This window comes from Brassica napus, chromosome C9 (genome assembly GCF_020379485.1).
Source record: "Brassica napus cultivar Da-Ae chromosome C9, Da-Ae, whole genome shotgun sequence".
Lineage (NCBI taxonomy): Eukaryota > Viridiplantae > Streptophyta > Magnoliopsida > Brassicales > Brassicaceae > Brassica > Brassica napus.
In genome coordinates, this window is record NC_063452.1 from 20802092 (window position 1) to 20818519 (window position 16428).

At 28.3% G+C, this 16428-nt stretch overlaps 1 long non-coding RNA gene and 1 pseudogene across 1 annotated transcript; one reads left to right on the forward strand and one right to left on the reverse strand.

The window, feature by feature from the left end:
* Positions 1-93: 93 nt before the first annotated feature.
* Positions 94-1148, forward strand: LOC106454145. The gene is made up of 2 exons (XR_007328418.1): positions 94-548; positions 898-1148. It is a non-coding gene; the product is annotated as an uncharacterized LOC106454145 (long non-coding RNA).
* Positions 1149-5412: 4264 nt separating this feature from the next.
* On the reverse strand, positions 5413-11949 carry LOC106416753 (annotated as a pseudogene).
* Positions 11950-16428: the final 4479 nt, after the last annotated feature.

Sequence of the window (16428 nt, forward strand, 5' to 3'; positions counted from 1 at the left end):
TTTTATTTATATGTTATATTAGATAATTGACTATAACTAAATATAAGAAAAATTCTCAAAAATAAAATATATTTTTAAAACATAAGATAATTCCTAAATATGTTGTGTTTTATCTGAAAATATTTATTTTTATTATAAAATATAAAGTTTAGTGTTTCATTTATCTTTTTAAAAACATAATTAATAATTTATTATGTTGGTTTTGATTTAATAGTTATGAACGATAAATATCTATAAGAACATTATGCACATGGTTAATATATAAGGGATCTAAACCAAACTGATCATATCTCTAAATGAACCGTATCGAACCGGACAAAATTTAAATTGGTTCGTTTTCGAGATTTTAAGTGGTTGGGTTTGGTTTATATATTATTATATCACAACAACCTAACACACTCGCTCCCTCCGCCGCCGTCGAAGAAAAAGAAGAAGCAGTTCAAGAAAGCTTTCGGACTTTGGAACAACTAACTGAATATGTGTCTAAAGCTTGGCCGTGATTCATGAGTTGTGAATCTTTCTCCTAATTTTAGTCTTGAGAGTTTGAGGTATTTTCTCTGTATTTATCAAAGAGTTCATAAAGGTGGAATCTTTATTCTTAAATTTTAAGTAGAGCTTGAAACAAACATCGCTGCTGCTGCTTTTCAAATATACACATAAAGCATCCACATTGGTCTTGGTGGTTTGAGTTAACACCACTGAGGAGAGATGTGTCTATAGATGCAAAAGCAAAGTTAGCATGACATATCAAGCAAGTTATAAGTTTCAAAACTTGGGTCTATTAATCATTGCTATATGTTCACCCTCACTTAGTTTCTCACTCTCTCCCATAAAACTGGTTAGTTTAGTTCAAACAACTTAGCATCGTTCTCATCTCTAATCTGTTAAATCCTGCAGGTTCCTTGAGAGCTTGCAAGTGGAGTATTGTTCAAGTTGCAATGCGAGATAACCAGTTCCAGCGAGTGGAACAAGACGATCTACTAATCTTAATATATATAGTTTCACTACAAAATCACCTTTGTATATGTTCATGTTACTGACTGCTATTGTGTGAGTTCATGAAAAATCAAATATGATTTTGTTAGTGAAAAATGCAATGCATTACTGCATATACGTTAGTTAAGATATGAAAAAAGTAAGATATATCATCATGAAACAGAGCCAAACCGAAAAGGAATCATAGGATCTCTCTATAAGAATTGCAGACGTCGTGAAGTTTTCGTACGTATGCCCCGTAGCTTTCTTGTAAGTACACCATTTAGCAATCCAAAGGTAGGCGAAGAAATTCAAGAAACTCAAAAACAGCCAATAACCAATAGTAGTAGTAATCAAGATGACCTCTGGTCAGGTTATCAGCTATCCACCCTGGTCTTCCACCAGTAGTCGTCACTTTTGTAACAACCGTCGCCAGAAATGTGCTTAGATAGTTCCCTAATGCCACCGTCGTCAGCGACAATGCCGAGCAAAGACTCCTCATAGCATCAGGTGCTTCAGGGACTTTTCACTTTGAATTTTCTGAAATGAAGCAAACAATGACTTGAAGCATTCTTGTGATGGGACTTCCTCCTGGTTTCTAAAGCCTGTAGAAGTTGCTTCCCGCGAAGAACAAGAGGGCAGCCACGGCCAAATCCCAACCAACATGGCAACATTCATCTAAATCCAAACGAGAACAGGAGAAGCGATCATTGCACCAACGTTGATCACAAAGTAGAACCAGTTGGAGAAAGAGCTCTTAGACTCTTTCTCTTCTTCGTCTTTTCCTAAAACTTCTATCTTAATCATTTTATTAGCTAAAGTTTACAAATAATTACTACACAAGAGACTTTATCAAACATTAAGCACACGAGAAGTGTTAATACGACATAATTTGAATTACATAACAGATATCAAAACGGAGTATCAGAAATAATCAAATTGATTTTAATTTGTTAAGCTTGTTTTGAAAATTTAATGCATACACATTAGCTCGGAAGAATAAAAATTACAAATAAATTGTTTTTGTAATTTAATGCATTTACAGAGAGTTATGTTCAACAAAAGTCAAGGGAAGAGTATCCCTGAGTGTTTATTACATGAGTGTCATGTGTTTATTACATGAGTGTCATTTCCTATGTGTCATCACCTCATTCACTCTCACTAACTTTTTAAAAAAACCCTTTGTAAACTAGAATAATTACAACCAAATGCCATTGGTCATATACATTATACTATATGATTACAATCCGATTTGAAAAAAAAAACGAAAATTTATGACAGGCAGAATATTAACTCTTTTGGTAAAGGCAACAAAATAGGTTCGACATCTATCAAATCGTTTTATGAACATTTTTGTTTACGTTAATTATAATGCAGCATTTTATGAACATTTTTAAACTAATATCAAATCGTATTATAATGCAACGTTTTATGAACCTTTTTGAAACCGAATCAACATTTTATGAACATTTTTATGCAACATTTTATGAACATTTTTAAACTAATATCAAATTTCTTTATAATGCAACTAAAGAAACGGGACTAATTTTATGAACAATTTTATGCTTATTTTAGGAACACGTATTATAATCGAACGTTTTATGAACATTTTTGTCAACGTTAATTATAATGCAATATTAACTCTTTTGTAAAAGGCAAAATTTTTGTCAACGTTGAAAAAAAAAATTATACGTTACAGATATCAGATATATTTTGGTTATTTGGTCAAAATAAAAAGGAAACACAATTGAATTTCAATATACTCGATGCAAACTCGATATTCCAATTTATAACCTACGCTTAATTGGTCAAAATATTAAGGAAATACAATAATATTGTTAACGTATAAAAGGAAACAAAATTCAAAGAATCGAAATACTTACCTTAATCGATAGGGGAATATTTCTGATATATTTTTGGCGTGGCCATCACGGATCTTATAATATCTATTTCACGAAAACGCATCACTCAATAACAAAATTAGGTAAGTGGTATATACGGTATTAAAGGAGGAGCATTAATATTGGTTTCTTCGATTGAATTTGGCGTGGAGAGTAAAAACCTACGCTCTGTGTTGATATAAATAGTAGAGCTTAACATAATGTTTTAATCATACTAATTGGTAATTAGCGATCTAAACGAAGATGTTATTTAAAACCGGTTCGAACAAGAACGTTTTCTGAGAATACGTAAAGAACATTTATTTTAATGTTACTTTCGTGAATAGTTTTTTATTACACTATATCAAAACCGGTTACTATATATTATATCATATAATCACATAAGATATACTCACGCATGATACATGTATATCAAAACGAGATCTAACGGATGAATATATTAATAAATATTTATTAAAAAAAGATGCCAGTAATTGGCATAAATATTGATTGACAATAACTCATTAATATAAATATTGTCCGAACAGGAAACTGCAAAACATCTGCCAGCCATAGGCATATATTTACTTTGACAATCACTCATCACAATAATTACTATCATAACAGCATAATCATGCTATTAATATTAGCAACAATATACGTCTTTGAATATAATTCATTCTGGTTATAGAACTCCAATCTAGGAATCAAATTCGCAGAATTGTCATATAGGCTCAATATCGTCCTATTTCATATTTTTAAAGTGGTAGCAATATATATACAAGCTTTCCTAAAATAAAAGATATAAAAATACGCATTTTTGATCAAAATTGATTGATTTAAAATTTAATTTAGTTGACCATATTAACTCTTTGTTTCCTTTAATATTCCATGTGATTCGACGAACAGGGAGGGAATAAGGTAAGTTCTCAAAATTTAATATTAATTTGAATTTCGAAAATTATGAGGACGATTAGTTATGCAAACATACCGTAGACCAGCGCATTGCATATATAAATACTAGGCCGTCTCTTTCTCAAAACAAATTCTTCACTACAGTCTCCTTCTCAAAATTATGAATTTAATTTCTTTTTTATAATTTGTTTCTTTAGTATTTTATTGTTTTATTGTCTATGTTTTTCTTATTTTATATTCATAATTTATATTATGAAGACAATAATTCTATTGCTTATGTTTTGTTTTGTCTTAAACTCATAATAAATTTATATAAGTCTTTGCTTACTTTCACAGTTTTTTTTTATTCAAATATATTTAAATTACACCGATAAATTAAGAAGTGTAATTTTAAAGTTATAATTTTTTTAATACATAATTCCGCGCAGAGCGCGGTTTATCACCTAGTAAAATATAGAAACTATGGCCTAAATTTTCGTTATCTATTATATTTATGTATATAATATATTATCTATAAATTGTTTCCAAATCAATTTTTCATTCCTTGACTAGCGGAAGAGTCAACAGTAAATTCAAGATTTTTTTGAGTAATTTGTATCCCAGCAATAACTTTCTTTTTATAAAACATAAGCCCAAAATAGTTTGTTATATGTTAAATAATTTTTTTACACATACAAACAGATAGTTTTCTATTTCTTATGATTTTAATTCAGTAAAGTGTTTTGTATATCTATCATAATTTCTAAAATCCTATGTAATATAAATTTAGTAATACTTTTACCAATAGACTTGGAAGTATTTTATTCAATTATTTCAAAATCTTTTTAATATTAGATTTTTAGGTATTTTAATGCTCAAGTTAGACATGAGCTTTAAAATTTTAGGCCTCGAACCATTAAAGATTGCCCAAACTATTATGTATCTTAATACAAAATTAAGCTCCTAAGTCATTTTTATTATTGTTCAAATTGTAATCTAAATGTTTATATATTAGTTTTTTTTTTTTGAAAATTTGAATTATAATCTTTTCTTAGAAATGCTATAACGAATTTATCAATTTTTGTATACCATACTAACTCATTCTTCTTGAGATCTGATATTTTCTTAATTAAAAAAAAAACTGTTTTCTATATATCGTATAAATAAATCTAATTATATATACATGTTTGATTTGCTTATATGATACTAAATATCAGTGATGCAATAGATTATGAACACAGAAAAAATAATCAAAGTAATACGACTAACTTTTACAAATGCATCATTTTGGTACAAACAAAAAAATAAAACAAAAAATTAATACTCGCGCAGTCGCGCGGATCTAGATCTAGTTATTAGTTTAATTCCCATATTACGGCTAGTTTGGGGATAACAAATATCCTCCAAACAAGAAAACAGAAAGTTGGGTTGAGATCACTTTGGTGACTTATAAAAAGCACTGTTTTGAATTTTAAGGTACATCCATCATATCTATTCAAGATTGTCTGAAAGAAAGAAAGAAAGAAAGAAAAAAGAAGAAGCCTTGTTGGATTTAACATTTTATCAAAAAAAAGCATTGTTCGATTTAACATTTAGTCATTTACCAAAAAAAAAGAAGCATTGTTTTTTTTTTTTTACCAAGAAGCATTGTTCGATTTAACAATTAACCAAAAAAAAAAGGATTGTTCGATTTCACAATTTACCAAAAAAAAGAAGAAACATAGTTCGATTTATTCGAGTTTGCTGTATAATCATACATGTTTAAAGAGGTGGGATGCTTTGTTCGTGTCTGAAGAAGTTCTCTGGATCAACCTTTGTTTTAATCTTCACCAATCTATTGAAATTGTCTTTGAAATACTTTGCTCCCCATACCTGAGCTTGTTTGAAGCTTGTCTTTAAGTTGTTGTTCTGTCCCAGGTCTAGATCTCTGTAGTTCACATATGCTTGTCTTGGATTGCTTGAGACATAAGGAGTCATGTAACTGTACAGCTCTCTGATCCATTTGATACGCAAGTCAGGTCTCTTCTCGGTGTCTGACCAGCTCCTATAATACTGAATCATGAAGCTGGTTCCGCTTCTATGCGGAAACGGGATCTCAGATTCAGGGATTTTTATCCATCATCCCACCGTAAGGAGTCCATATCATCAACGCAGCGTTTTCTTCAAGAAACTTCTTGATCATCCCTTTAAGACCTAAAATAGGAATAGGTTCTTTGGCAAAATCTGATTTCGCTTTGAAGTAAACTTCTCCAATAGGTGACTTTGCTTGAAGCAAAACCTCAGGAGGAGGAGGAGTGGTAGTTGAGAATCCAGAGCTGTACATGATGGATTCGATCCAGTTCATTTCTATACAATCCTTCATACTTAGCCCTAGTTCTGGAAAACCCTTGTTCATTACCTCCATCAAGTTGCCTTTATCGCCAAGAAACTGACCTATGTATGACATGGCCACAGTTTTGTTTTCATTGTTTCCAGCTATGGTGAAGAACACGCGTAAGAAGAGTTCTTCAACGAGCTTGTCCGCAACTTGTTGCCACTTTGAAAGAATCTTGAATCCTGCGTCTTGGTCTAGTGTTTTGGTGACCGTGAAGACAGTTAGGGTTTGAGGAACTGGAACAAGATTGATCTTCCATGACAAAATTATTCCGAAACTCCCTCCAGCGCCTCCTCTAATAGCCCAAAACATATCCTCTCCCATCGCGGTTCTGTCGAGTAACTTGCCGTTAGCGTCAACAATCTTTGCGTCTAGAACGTTATCAGCAGCAAGACCATACTTTCTCATCAAGGAACCGTATGCACCGCCTGTTATATGCCCACCTATGCCTAAGCTCGGGTATATACCAGCAGGGCATCCATGAATCTTGCTCTTCTCTGAAATTCTACAGTTAACAATTCAATAGTCAGATATTGTTCTCTTGTATGCAGTTATGTTTGTCATTGCATATTGTGAAGTCAAACATATGGTTTTAACTTTTAAATATTTAGAAAACGTTAAAATAATATAATGCACCCTATGTTTGAGTTTTTCTATTTTTTACTATATTTTTTTCCAATTTCTTTTTTAAAAACCAGATCTGACTTCAACCTTTAGTTTATCAATGTAATATCGAGATAGCACAAGATTTTCGCTACGTGTTTAAAACAATAAGTGTTTTGTCGGCACACGGAGGCTTAATGGTTTTACAAAATTTTGTAAATAGATATATTATTAATCCAAAAATATTAGAATGAATTATTTTCATGTTTTTGAAATATTTAATAATTAGTTAAATATTAATTTTTTATATTAAATAAAGCTTTATTACATAAAATAAACTTGAAAACATTCATATATACAAAAAGCTATATACATGAATTTTTGATAACATAATATATAATCTTTTTTAAATAATGATGATTATAAAATTAATAAAATCTGTTTTTAATTTATGTGTAGTTATATATTAACAAATCTAATCTAATTATTTATTAAAGGTAATAAAGACGCTAAGTGCTCTACCTTTTAATGTGGGAACGAAAAAATCACTTCGCAAATAGTAGTATAATTTTTTTTTAATTTTTGCCAACTTTTTGTTAGAAATTATCACAATGAATGATTTTGATTGTTCTAAGAAAGATAGATTATTCATTATATCATATATATATATATATATTAAAATAGAGTCAGTTTAATATTACCGAACCAAATATAATATAAACATATATATATATATATATATATATAATATTTTATAATACTAAATTAAATACAATTTATATTTAACTATGATATTGTTGTTATATTTTTTTAATTATTCTAAAGATAATTATAATTTATCACCTAAATCACTAAAATTATTTACTAAAAAAATAATTGAACAAAAAATATGACTAAACCTAAAATTATGGAGAGCATGAAAAATAAGCAAATTAATTTCTCAAATAATATTATAGATTAGGTGTTTTACACATGCATGTAGACATAATCATGTTACAAATATTTATTATACGTATTATTAAAACTGAAGTACATTTTGGTACTGTTTGAAAACATGTATAATAATATAAATGATAATTTTTTGGAAACATGGATAGCTGTATAAAAAAAAGTATAATATCTTTTAATTAATTTTATTAATATATTTACATTAATTATTTTCCATATTTCACTCTGTTTAATAGTTTTATTAATTATGGATGTGACTGTATGGTTGTTCTAGCGTAACAGATTACACTATTTATGTTGTTACTCCTATTAACGCTGAAATATTACCAATTATGTAAAACTTATTTTCTTTTATTTAGTCCACTCACTGTTGAAACAAACGAAAATATACACTAAACATTACTGTAGGTTTTATCGGCGTAACTTGTTTCTCTTTGTTTTCCTCTCTCTGTCACTTTTTTATTTCCACCTATTTCTACTTTTTGAATTTCACTCGGTTACTCTAAAAAGTACCAATCACACTCTATGGTATCTTAACAATACAACACATCAATAATTATATTACCATAATAATAATAGTGCATATTTTTATTTATTAGTTAATCAACATTAATTTTGTACCAATTATAAAATAAAAAATGTAAAATAACTGGGTTTTGCATATTGTTCAACGTTCGGTTTACTAAAGCCTTTTTTTAATTTTAGTTTCAATCGATGAAAAATTACGTTGCGAAAAACATAATTCAAAGACATGTATTGTGAATAAAATAATAAATTAAATCAAAATAATATAAATGTATTACATTTACCGCCACTTAATTTTTCACTACATATAATCATTTTAATAAATAAAAAATTCTTTCTATTTCACTTAAATTAGCTAAACACATAGAAATAGTTTTTTTTATTAGTTAAAAAAACCAGTTAGGCATGAACATTGGCTATCCATTTAGGTAGAGTTGTTTTTTTGGGAATCATTTTTTTTTTGTAAAACTAGGCCCCGCTTAAATATTATAAATTTATGCGTGGGTTTTAAATTGGATTCTTCTAGGCATGGATGAGTTTGATTCTGATATATAGGAACCTAAAATTATCTAAATAACAAGAAAATTTTTCATGTTTACCACTTTTATGGTACTATTATTCATCTTTACCACCACTAAAGGGACATTTTCAAAAATATTTTCTTCATTAAGTGGCAAAAGACTCTTATATATTTGTTCTCTATATATAATAAATAATTATTTAAATAAAAAACTAAAAAATAATACTTTTTTTATGCTTTCGAGTTATACTTTTTCAAATTCGAATTTTTTTTTTGATAAATTTTCTTCTTTTTTAAAATTTTTTTTTTCGATTTTTTTTTCAAAATTTCTTTTTGAAAATGGAAAAATTATGTTTGAAACTATTTTTAAATTTTTTAAATATTTTTTAAATAATTATTTATATATTTATTAAAATCCTAAATTTCACGTCCCAAAAACTCTATCTCACTCATCAACTCTAAACCATAAGTCTAGATTAGTTAACCCTAGAGTTATAAATATATTTTACCCTTCACTAAAAGTGAGGGTAAAAGTGGGTAGTGTAAAAATGAAAAATGGTATTATGAATGTTGTATTTTTGACAATTTTTCAAATAACAAATGTATTTGAAACGGGTTCAGATATTTGTAAAAAAAAAGATATTACCCAATTCGGTCCTGGTCTTTTGAATACAATTAGTTATATTACGACTTATCTGAAATATATAACACTAATTATGAAAAGTAAATATCAATATATAAAAATTTAAGAAACAATACCGCGCGGGTGCGCGGATCAATCTTTAGTAATATTTAAAATTAATTCGTTATAAAATTATAAAATCTGAATATATCTTTACTTAATTAATGTTTTTAAATATTTTATTTCTTAATTTTTATTTTCTACAATTATAAATTATCTTTTTGGATTAAAACATACTATATATGAATTATATTTTTAATACGTTTTGTTTTATTTTAGCCAATATATATAATTTATAAACAATTATCTAAAAGAGTTTTATTAGTTATTATTTATTAAAAGTATAAATGATATTAATTAGTCTAACTTTCAACTTTAGAATTTAGATGAGAAAAATTACTCTGTAAATAATAGTACAAATATAAATAGATATATATATATATATATATATATATATATATATATATATATATATATATATATATATGAGTTGCAAAATATTTGATATTAACCAATGATCAATGATAATCCAAAGTTTTGATGGGTAAGACCGGTCTTAGATAAACCTTTTTTCAATAATTCATGAATATAATATCTGTATAATGTGTAGAAATTTTTCATTGTATATAAACGCAAATACATAAATAAATTTAATTACCAAAAAAACATAAATAGATTTACTCTATTAACTTAAAGTCTTATTTCTTATTTATTTAAAAATATTATTATTTAAATTTGGACCTATTCACAGCTCTTTAAAATAATTATAGCATTCCTTATTATTGGCTAATATAATATAACTCAGATATTCTTAAATTTAGTATATATCAAAATATATTTACAAAATGACTCTAACAAACGTAACTGAAATTTACGGATCAAATTATTATCCTTAACCAAGTTTAACTAAATGAAACGGATCAAATTATTATCCTTAACCAAGTTTAACTAAATGAAACACTAATCACTATAGTGACTTAGATCTGTTCCACGTGATCCATTGTTTTGAGAAGTGAGCCAATAAAGCCTTGCAAGTATGTTTTTTTTTTTTTTTTTTTTTTATAACTCTGGTATCTGGGCAGCCACAGTCCCGACTATCCCCCGTAGGGGGTCCAGCGCCCCAGCGGAAGGGATGTTAAATACGCTGTGGCCGGGGCTCGAAGTCGTGATGGCGGACACCTCAGCCGAGGTTCCTTTACCACCAGACCACGAGGCCCGGTTCCTTGCAAGTATGTTCATTTTTTTTTTTTGTGAGATGTGTTCATTTGTTATAATTCTATTTTGCTCCATTTTTATTACATGGTCCAAGAAAATCATTTTAACTCATTATAATTTTATATATCAAACTTTCTTAGAGATTGAGTTATATAATTCAGTAGATTTTAATACATATAGTCCAACTATTTAACCAATACTAAAGTTTTGTATAATTTAATAAAAAATAATAATTTTAATATTTTTAGGTGTATATTTTATTTCTTTGAAATAAAATATACATTAAACTTGCATAACATATATTTTATAATTACTATTTTTAAATTTAAAATATTATATATTATTTTAAATTATGATTTTGAATTTAAAACTTGTGTTGAAGTTAGAACATAATATGTGCTATAATGAACTTTTGAAATTTAGAATTAATATGTTAAACATTTTAAAATACCTTTTCAGTTTATATTCACAAATATACAATAAAGACAAAAAAAAATTAAATATAATAAAATAAAATGATATGTTTAATATATTATTTATCGTAAAATTTAAATATTTTAAATAAACAAATACTAAAAATATAATTTTCTTTGATTATACAAAAAGAAATTAAACCTTCAAATAATTTAAAATAATCAAAATATCATCCGCTTTCAAAGCCGATAAGAATCTAGTTGGTGTTTAAAACAGAACGAGACATACCTGTAGTAAAGCTCACCAACTGTAGCACCAGCTTGAACCCAAACACTATTGTCTTCAATATCAACATTAATCTGTCTTAGTTTCGACAGATCAATAATTATAAACGGTGTTTCTATATGTGAAACATAGGACAAGCCTTCATAATCGTGACCGCCGCTTCTAACGTGGTGATGAATTCCCAGTTTCTTTGAACATATGATGGAAGCTTGGACGTGAGACTCGTGGACCGGTTTGAATATGAATTCCGGTTTAGGCATTGATTTGGTCAAGTATCGTTGATTTTGAGCCGTAGATTTAAGGACTTCAATGAAGAGCGAAGCATTACTTTGAGGAGTGAAGAATGTTTTCTCGAGTGGAAAATCGACATTTGTGTTTTGGTGGAGACAATTGATGAAGTCATCTTGTAAGGAGTTTGAAGAAGTTGATGCTACTGTGTAGAAAGAAAAATATAGGGCTATAAACGAAATATAAGAAATCGCAGGGCTTAGTTTTGAAACTCCCATCCCTGCAGCATACAAGAGAGAAAACAAACAATCAGCAGGCTTCAAAATGGATATGGATGTCTATTCTTTTTTCTTTTTTTCGCCAACGAAGTAACTTGTTCTTTTATACACTTCGATAAAAATGACCCAGTTAACTTCAGTGGGCTATGTTTATATTCAAAGAAGGTGTGCTCGGATTGTCAAAAGATTCCTTAGTTGGGTTTACATTATTTAATTTCTCAGGAAATGGCAGACATATCTTTGTGACGTGACAATCTTTTATTCACTTGTCTTGAAAACGTTGACGTTTGAAAAAAAATTAGGTTCCGAAAACGTTGACCTAAAAGCTGTTGAAAAGGTGAAGATAATGTAGATTTTTTTTTCATCGATTATATAAGATCAAATGAAATAAATCAAATAGATTATTGATAGATGCAGATCAAATAGATCAAACAATTTATTATAATTTTAAATGATAAAAATAATTCTTCTTTTTTTGACATCAATGATAAAAGTACTTTAAAAATTGCAGATCATATATTAAAAAAAATACAAGCAGGAAATCAAAACACAAAATATATAAATACAATATATAAACAAAGCTAAAATGATTTAGTGAAATTATTTTGATTTGTTCATAACATATCTAAGATATTTTCTATAAAATTTGTCATATGATCTCCAACAACAATATCCTTTGTCTCCATATCACTTTAGATTATTCTCAACATTATTTATATATGTGTGTCCAATTACTTTAACCAAAATTTTATCAAAATATTTGAAATTATAATAAAATTATTTAGTTTGTTGTAACAATTACCACTTTTTAACATGAATATTATATCTTTAAAAATTAGACAAAATCTTTTAATTCTTCAAATGTCGATGCATACCATCGAATAAACATTTTTTTTATTCGTGAGAAATTAAAACCGTTATTAAAATGTGGCATGTGGTACATAAGGATTTATAGGTATCATAGATTGCTTAAAAAATGTATCTAGAAAACCGGGAAATGGGTGTTTTATTCCCCAATTATTTGAATCAATATATTTAATATTCAATTTTTGCTTGCGCAAAATTATATTCCAACTATATTGTTGATTGTGCAAAATTTGACATGAAATAGTCAACTGTTAAAGTATAAATGAAAAACTAACGATTTACGTCCAATTTTTAACGGTTGACTATTTCATGTCCAATTTTGTGTAGTCTACAATTAGTTCGGGATAATTTTGCGCAAGAATACTTGGGTATTAAATGGGCCGATGTAAAATAATTTTTCTTATGATCTGTATGAGTTTTCCAAATCAAAATATTAATCGATTTTAAAAAATTTGAGTTAAGAAAATTTATCATCTTTATACTTCTAAAACCAAACATCTTTATACTTCTAAAAATTTCAGCTACAGAGTAAATTCAAGTTAGAGCCTTCAACGAAACAGATCAGAATGCATCAAAAGATAGTAGAAAAAAGCATATGCAGGACTGAGAAAAAGATAGTTGTAAACTGAAAGTACAAGGTCGTACCAAGCAAACTAAACTCTCACCCAAAAGAGCCTAAATTTCAGCAGAAGTAGTCATCTTGATTCTGGAATTAAGATTTCAATATTACTACAAAGACTCAGTTTTTCGATTTAAAGACAAACAAAAGGCACAAAGATGGATACTTTTCTTTCAATGCGAATTAAGGGTTTACGGCAAAGTAATTAAATCCAAAATCGATTTAAAGACATTGGGTTGTGAAAATGGGTTTTGAATTTGACGATGGAGAGAGAGAGAGAGGTAGAGCAGTGTGTGTGTGACGCAGGAACAAACTGTTTTTAGGTTTGTAAAAAAAGTTAGAACAAAAAAATAGATAATGATGCTGTCGTCCATCGAACTCGAGACCTTTTGCGTAAATGAAGAATACCAAAGAATAATGGCAATCCATACTATTATTTGTCTAAGAGACTATAACCATCTCCTATAGTTCACTCTATTAATTCTATAATAAAGTTGAGTTATACTCCGATGGTATTTTATTTTAGAATGAAAAATAGAGTGATGAACAAAAAAACAACGTACTCAATATATAGAGTAAACTCATTTTTTTACTCTATTATAGAGTCAAAAATAAAGTATCACTAGAGCACTAATGTGAACTTTTTCAAAGTTTATTGTTGTAAAGTCTATACAAATATGACTAAATTGCATATATACAAGAATTTGTTCAAGATCAAGTGCACGTGAGATATTTCTCATATATGTTCAAGGCCGGCTTAGGCTTCAGGCTTGGTCCTGATTGATATGCATATCTGAAATATTTATCCGTATGGTTTAGGATGTGAACTTTGGTTCTTATTATGTTTTAAGATTCCTAATTTTGTATGTGACTGGGAGAGAAAAAAATGGAAGTCGCTGTATTTAAATTGGAGCAAAGTGGAAAGAGTTCTGTGCAAATCTCACTTATCATAATTTGGTTGGATCTTAATTTACACTAGGTAGTAATCTGCCGTGGGTGTAGGGTGAATAGTTGGTTAGATTATTGGTTTGACAAATGTAACAAGATCAGGCCCGGCCCAAAACAAATACGGGCTGGAAGCAAAAAAATATTTTGGGCTGGTTACATATAAAAAATAGAAAATAGTAGTTGGTTGTACTCAAACCCAACACCTCGAACACACTAATCTTAACCACAAACAAACTACTCTACCAAAGATTTTGTAAAAAGAAGGCCGACATATTTCATATTCTATGAAGGGCTAGAAAACACACGCTTCCTTCTCTTGTACCTACGGCCGCTATTAAACAAGAGACTAGCTTAAGATATCCGCGTCTTGCATGGAATGAACAATATGTATCGAAATAAATTTTATATATTATTATTTATTTTGTATTAATTTACGTATTATGTATATAATTAAATTAGAAGAAGTACATAAATCAAAACAATACTTTTGTTTATTTACAATAACTTTTTTGGTAAATAAATCAAACAATTATTTTATTTATTTTATAGGGTATGTGATTAAATTTCAATGATATTAATAACATAGATATACATTATATTTTGATATCTATCTTTTAATTGGACCTATTCAATAAGTCATCACTTAAAATCACGCGCTACTTTTACATATAATGTTTTGGACCTACGTATTAAAATAAACCAAAATGATAACCGATGTAATTATTCTAAACCGACCGAACACAAAACCGTTTGTTAAATATTCACTTCATCTCTATTATATAAAAGCAGCTAAATTGGAGGTTTTTAAGGGGTGACACGTCAGCATAAATATTCCTATCCAATCAAAGTGCCACATCACCTTTATTTCTGGTGCAAATCGTAGGCCATTTCAATATGTTGTTGGGCTTGAACAAGACTTATGTAATTGGCCCGAAAATATTGAAACTCTTTAGCCCAAGTACACCATATTCACCTTAGATCATACCATATTCACCTTAGATCATACAATTGAGAAGCTGTTCATGTTTTCTTTTCTACATATCTTCCAATTAAATTTTTATTGGTATTCTGCCTCCTTTCCCACTCTTATCTTGATAAAAATAGCAAGACATTATCAACTGTCTTTAGCTTATTAAGTTGTTGGGTTGTGTTAAATTGTGGCGCAGGAGTATGGTTATGGTTTCAAATTCTAATGAAAAATATGCTCCGAGATTTGAAAGTGCTTCTAAATGAATGGAATTCTTCAAACACATAGCCTTAACATTTTCATAAAGACATATAACAATGGTGTGCATGGTTCATAAATTCTTTGGGTTTTTTAGATTTAACTATCTATTTTATTTGTGTCGACTGTTTTGATTTTTCAAAATCATTTAGCTTGCTGGATTGAGTATTTAATTTCTCAAGATTTTGAATCCTCTTATATATTGCAGGATCTATTGGAATCAGCACAAGAAGAGATCAAAATTCTCGGAAGCATTAATATATCTCAAGCAGATAGTATTTACATAGATTATGTAATTGTCTAGAATTTTAATGAAAAGACTGGCGAAGAAGACGAGTGTTGGATGTGTAAGGCAGGCACATTGTCCACAGTCCAAACTGTTTTATGTTTGTTGGTAATTTTTAATTTTTTTACAAATCAAATATAATATAAAAATATATTGAAATAGAGCCAGTTTAATATTACAAATCAAATATAATATAAAAATATATATATTATTTTAATATTACTAAAGTAAATATAATATAATTTAAATATGATAGTATCATTATATGTTTTTTAATTATTCTCATGATAAATGATAAATTATTAGCTAAATCATTTAAATTATTAATTAAAATTAATAATTGGCATAAAATATGACTAAACCTAACATTATGGAAAACATGACAAATCAACAAATTCACTTCATTAATAATAGTATAGAATTGTAAGGGTGAAGCTAGATGCCTTTTTGATATCTACCAAAGTTAAACCACAAATGGAAATTTTACGCCAGGATAACTGATTTACGTAGATGTTAAAAATGAAAACTAAGATCTATCGTCATTCTATTCTTCATCAAATATAATACATTTTTTCAAAATTAAAGTGCGCGCGGACACAGACCTAGTTAATATAAACAGAGCTGACATGCCTGCTTATAAATCAGTTTATCTTCTCTTCTGT